Source organism: Arachis ipaensis, chromosome B1 (genome assembly GCF_059453495.1).
Source record: "Arachis ipaensis isolate K30076 ecotype BB chromosome B1, ASM5945349v1, whole genome shotgun sequence".
NCBI lineage: Eukaryota > Viridiplantae > Streptophyta > Magnoliopsida > Fabales > Fabaceae > Arachis > Arachis ipaensis.
Window position 1 is genome coordinate 24,868,703 of NC_142436.1, and position 5,931 is coordinate 24,874,633.

A 5,931-nucleotide genomic window follows, 5' to 3' on the forward strand; every position below is an offset into this window, starting at 1 on the left:
ACTAGCTACTAGGGTTTACATGAGTAAGTATTTGATGTATAAATCCACTTCCGGGGCCCACTTGTTGTGTGTTTGGGCTGAGCTTAAGTGTAGCACGTGCAGAGGCCATTTGTGGAGTTGAACGCTAGTTTTTGTGCCAGTTTGGGCGTTCAACTCTGGTTTTGGATCCTTTTCTGGCGCTGGACGCCAGATTTGGGTAGAAAGCTGGCGTTGAACGCCAGTTTACATCGTCAATTCTTGGCCAAAGTATGGACTATTATATATTTCTGGAAAGCCCTGGATGTCTACTTTCCAACGCAATTGGAAACGCGCCATTTCGAGTTCTGTAGCTCCAGAAAATCCACTTTGAGTGCAGGGAGGTCAGAATCCAACAGCATCAGCAGTCCTTTTTCAACCTCTGAATCTGATTTCTGCTCAAGTCCCTCAATTTCAGCCAGAAAATACCTGAAATCACAGAAAAACACACAAACTCATAGTAAAGTCCAGAAATGTGAATTTAACATAAAAACTAATGAAAACATCCCTAAAAGTAACTAGATCCTACTAAAAACATACTAAAAACAATGTCAAAAAGCGTATAAATTATCCGCTCATCACAACACCAAACTTAAATTGTTGCTTGTCCCCAAGCAACTAAAAATCAAATAGGATAAAAAGAAGAGAATATACTATAAATTCCAAACTATCAATGAAACATAGCTCCAATCATATGAGCGGGACTTATAGCTTTTTGCCTCTTGAATAGTTTTGGCATCTCACTTTATCCATTGAGGTTCAGAATGATTGGCATCTATAGGAACTCAGAGTTCAGATAGTGTTATTAATTCTCCTAGTTCAGTATGATGATTCTTGAACACAGCTATTTTATGAGTCTTGGCCGTGGCCCTAAGCACTTTGTTTTCCAGTATTACCACCGGATACATAAATGCCACAGACACATAATTGGGTGAACCTTTTCAGATTGTGACTCAGCTTTGCTAAAGTCCCCAATTAGAGGTGTCCAGGGTTCTTAAGCACACTCTTTGTTTTTGCTTTGGACCTTGACTTTAACCGCTCAGTCTCAAGTTTTCACTTGACACCTACACGCCACAAGCACATGGTTAGGGACAGCTTGGTTTAGCCGCTTAGACCAGGATTTTATTCCTTTAGGCCCTCCTATCCACTGATGCTCAAAGCCTTGGGATCGTTTTTATTTGCCCTTGCCTTTTGGTTTTAAGGGTTATTGGCTTTTTCTGCTTGCTTTTTCTTTTTCTTTCTATATTTTTTTTTCGCCTATTTTTTTCTTTTTTTTTTTTCTGCAAGCTTTGTTCTTTGCTGCTTTTTCTTGCTTCAAGAATTATTTTTATGATTTTTCAGATTATCGAATAACATGTCTCCTAGTCATCATTCTTTCAAGAGCCAACATATTTAACATTCTTAAACAACAACTTCAAAAGACATATGCACTGTTCAAGCATACATTCAGAAAACAAGAAGCATTGTCACCACATCAATATAATTAAACTAAGTTCAAAGATAAATTCGAAACTCATGTACTTCTTGTTCTTTTGAATTAAAACATTTTTCATTTAAGAGAGGTGATGGATTCATAGGACATTCATAACTTTAAGACAAAGTTACTAACTACTAATGATCATGTAGTGAAGACACAAACATAGATAAGCACATAACATAGAAAACGAAAAACAGAAGAAAGAAGAACAAGGAATGAATCCACCTTAGTGATGGTGGCGTTTTCTTCTTGAGGAACCAATGATGTCCTTGAGCTCTTCTATGTCTCTTCCTTGTCTTTGTTGCTCCTCCCTCATTGCTTTCTGATCTTCTCTTATTTCATAGAGCATGATGGAGTGCTCTTGATGTTCCACCCTTAGTTGTCCCATATTGGAACTCAATTCTTCTAGGGAGGTGTTGATGTGCTCCCAATAGTTTTGTGGAGGAAAGTGCATTTGAGGCATTTCCGGAATCTCATGGTGATGAGCTTCTTGCGCCTCTCGAGCTCCATGACTGGGCTCTCTTGCTTGCTCCATCTTTTTCTTAGTGATGGGCTTGTCCTCTTTGATGAGGATATCTCCCTCTATGTCAATCCCAGTTGAATTGCATAGGTGGCAAATGAGGTGAGGAAAGGCTAACCTTGCCATAGTGGAGGACTTGTCAGCCACCTTGTAGAGTTCTTGAGGTATAATCTCATGAACTTCCACCTCTTCTCCAATCATGATGCTATGGATCATGATGGCCCGGTCTATAGTAACTTCAGACCGGTTGCTAGTGGGAATGATTGAGCATTGAATAAACTCCAACCATCCTCTAGCTATAGGCTTGAGGTCCAATCTTCTTAGTTGAACCGGCTTGCCTTTGGAGTCAATCTTCCATTGAGCTCCTTCTACACATATGTCCATAAGGACTTGGTCCAACCTTTGATCAAAGTTGACTCTCCTTGTGTAGGGGCGTGCGTTCTCTTCCATGTATGGCAAGTTGAACGCCAACCTTACATTTTCCGGACTAAAATCCAAGTATTTCCCCCGAACCATTGTAACATAGTTCTTTGGATCCGGGTTCTTACTTTGATCATGGTTCTTGGTGATCCATGCATTGGCATAGAACTCTTGAACCATTAAGATGCCGACTTGTTGGATGGGATTTGTTAGAACTTCCCAACCTCTTCTTTGAATTTCATGTCGGATCTCCGGATACTCATTTCTTTTGAGTTTAAAAGGGACCTCAGGGATCACCTTTTTCTTGGCCACAACATCATAGAAGTGGTCTTGATGGGCTTTGGAGATGAACCTTTCCATCTCCCATGACTCGGATGTGGAAGCTTTTGTCTTCCCTTTCCCTCTTCTAGAGGATTCTCCGGTCTTAGATGCCATCAATGGTAATGGAAAAACAAAAAAACTATGCTTTTACCACACCAAACTTAGAATATTGCTCGCCCTCGAGCAAAAAACAAAAGAATAGATGAATAAGAAGAAGAAATGGAGGAGAGGGAGGGGGTGATGTGGTTCGGCCAAGAAGGGTATAGAGGGGTTGTGTTGTGTGAATTTGATGAAGAAAGGAGGTCTTTATATAGGGAAGGAAGGGGGGAGGTTTCGGCCATATGGGTGGGTTTGGGTGGGAAATTGGTTTTGAATTTTGAAGGTAGGTGGAGTTTATGAGGTAGGTTTATGGGAAAGAGTGGATAGATGTGAGTGGTGAAGAGGTGATGGGGAAGAGAGATTGAGGTGATTGGTGAAGGGTTTTTGGGGAAGCGTGTTTATGGGGTTGTGTGAAAGAGAGTGGTGAGAAGAAGTGAGTGGAGGTAGGTGGGGATCCTGTGGGGTCCACAGATCCTGAGTGGATCCTGTGGGATCCACAGATCCTGAGTGGATCCTGTGGGGTCCATAGATCCTGAGGTGTTCAAGGAATTACATCCCTGCACCCATTATGCATGTAAAAATGCCTTTGTACCCAACTCTGGGCGTTCAGCGCCAGGTTGGTGGCCATTTTGGGCGTTCAACGCCCATTTGTGTGCCATTTCTGGCGTTGAACGCCAGAACCATGCCTGTTCTGGCGTTCAGCGCCCAGAAGCTGCCCATTTTGGGCGTTCAGCGCCAGAACCATGCTCTGTTCTGACGCTGAACGCTAGACAGATGCTCCTCCAGGGTGTGATTTTTCTTCTGCTGTTTTAGATTTCGTTTTCAATTTTTCTATTTATTTTGTGACTCCACATGATCATGAACCTAAGAAAACACGAAAAACAATAAAAATAAGAATTAGATAAACATTGGGTTGCCTCCCAACAAGCGCTTCTTTAATGTCAATAGCTTGACAGTGGGCTCTCATGGAGCCTCACAGATGTGCAGAGCTTTGTTGAAACTCTCCAACACCAAACTTAGAGTTTGGATATGGGAGTTCAACACCAAACTTAGAGTTTGGTTGTGGCCTCCCAAAATCAAACTTAGAGTTTGACTGTGGGGGCTCTGGTTGACTCTGCTTTGAGAGAAGCTTTTTCTGCTTCCTCTCCATGGTTGCAGAGGGAGATCCTTGAGTTTTGAATACAAGGGAGTTCTCATTCCATTGAAGGACTATTTCACCTCTGTCAACATCAATCACAGCTCTTGCTGTGGCCAGGAAAGGTCTTCCTAGGATGATGGATTCATCCTCTTCCTTTCCAGTATCCAGGACTATGAAATCAGCAGGGATGTAAAGGCCCTCAACCTTTACTAATACATCTTCTACTTGTCCATAAGCCTGTCTTCTTGAGCTGTCTGCCATCTCTAGTGAGATTTTAGCAGCTTGCACCCCATAGATTCCCAGTTTCTCTATTACAGAGAGGGGCATGAGGTTTATTCCTGAACCAAGGTCACACAGAGCCTTAAAGATCATGGTGCCTATGGTACAGGGTATTATGAACTTTCCAGGATCCTGTCTCTTCTGAGGCAATGTCAGTTGATCCAGATCACTTAGTTCATTGATGAACAAGGGAGGTTCAACTTCCCAAGCATCAATGCCAAACAATTTGGCATTCAGCTTCATGATTGCACCAAGAAACTTGGCAGTTTGCTCTTCAGTGACATCCTCATTCTCTTCAGAAGAGGAATACTCATCAGAGCTCATGAAGGGCATAAGGAGGTTCAATGGAATCTCTATGGTCTCTAGATGAGCCTCAGAGTCCTTTGGTTCCTCAGAGGGAAGCTCCTTATTGATCACTGGACGTCCCTGGAGGTCTTCCTCCTTGGGATTCACGTCCTCTCCTCTCCTCACAGGTTCGGCCATGGCGCTTATGTCAATGGCCTTGCACTCTCCTTTTGGGTTCTCTTCTGTATTGCTTGGGAGAGTACTAGGAGGGATTTCAGTTATCCTTTTACTCAGCTGGCCCACTTGTGCTTCCAGATTTCTAATGGAAGACCTTGTTTCATTCATGAAACTTACAGTGGCCTTAGATAGATCAGAGACTAGATTTGCTAAATTAGAAGCATTTTGTTCAGAGTTCTCTGTCTGTTGCTGAGTTGATGATGGAAAAGGCTTGCTATTGCTAAACCTGTTTCTTCCACCATTATTAAAGCCTTGTTGAGGCTTTTGATCCTTCCATGAGAAATTTGGATGATTTCTCCATGTTGAGTTATAGGTGTTTCCATAAGGTTCACCTAAGTAATTTACCTCTGCTATTGCAGGGTTCTCAGGATCATTGGCTTCTTCTTCAGAAGATGCCTCTTGAGTACTGTTGGATGCAGCTTGCATTCCATGCAGACTCTGAGAGATCATATTGACTTGCTGAGTCAATATTTTATTCTGAGCCAATATGGCATTCAGAGTATCAACTTCAAGAACTCCCTTCTTCATAGGCGTCCCATTACTCACAGGATTCCTTTCAGAAGTGTACATGAACTGGTTATTAGCAACCATGTCAATGAGTTCTTGAGCTTCTGCAGGCGTTTTCTTTAGGTGAATGGATCCACCTACAGAAGTGTCCAATGACATCTTTGATAACTCAGATAAACTATCATAGAATATATCCAGGATGGTCCATTCTGAAAGCATGTCAGAAGGACACTTTTTGGTCAACTGTTTGTATCTTTCCCAAGCTTCATAGAGGGATTCACCTTCTTTCTGTCTGAAGGTTTGAACATCATCTCTAAGCTTGCTCAGCTTTTGAGGAGGAAAGTACTTGGCTAAGAAAGCCGTGACCAGCTTATCCCAAGAGTTCAGGCTGTCTTTGGGTTGAGAATCCAACCATAATCTAGCTTTGTCTCTTACAGCAAAAGGGAAAAGCATGAGCCTGTAGACTTCAGGATCTACTCCATTAGTCTTAACAGTATCACATATCTGCAAGAATTCAGTTAAGAACTAAAAAGGATCTTCAGATGGAAGTCCATGAAACTTGCAGTTCTGCTGCATTAGAGAAACTAATTGAGGTTTCAGCTCAAAGTTGTTTGCTCCAATGGCAGGAATGGA

At 42.1% G+C, this 5,931-nt stretch overlaps 1 non-coding gene across 1 annotated transcript; it reads left to right on the forward strand.

Annotated features, from left to right (window-relative positions):
• The first annotated feature begins 5,511 nt into the window (after positions 1–5,511).
• LOC148575995 (small nucleolar RNA R71) lies at positions 5,512–5,619 on the forward strand. Its single transcript, XR_015904600.1, has one exon. It is a non-coding gene; the product is annotated as a small nucleolar RNA R71 (small nucleolar RNA).
• The last annotated feature ends 312 nt before the right edge of the window (positions 5,620–5,931 follow it).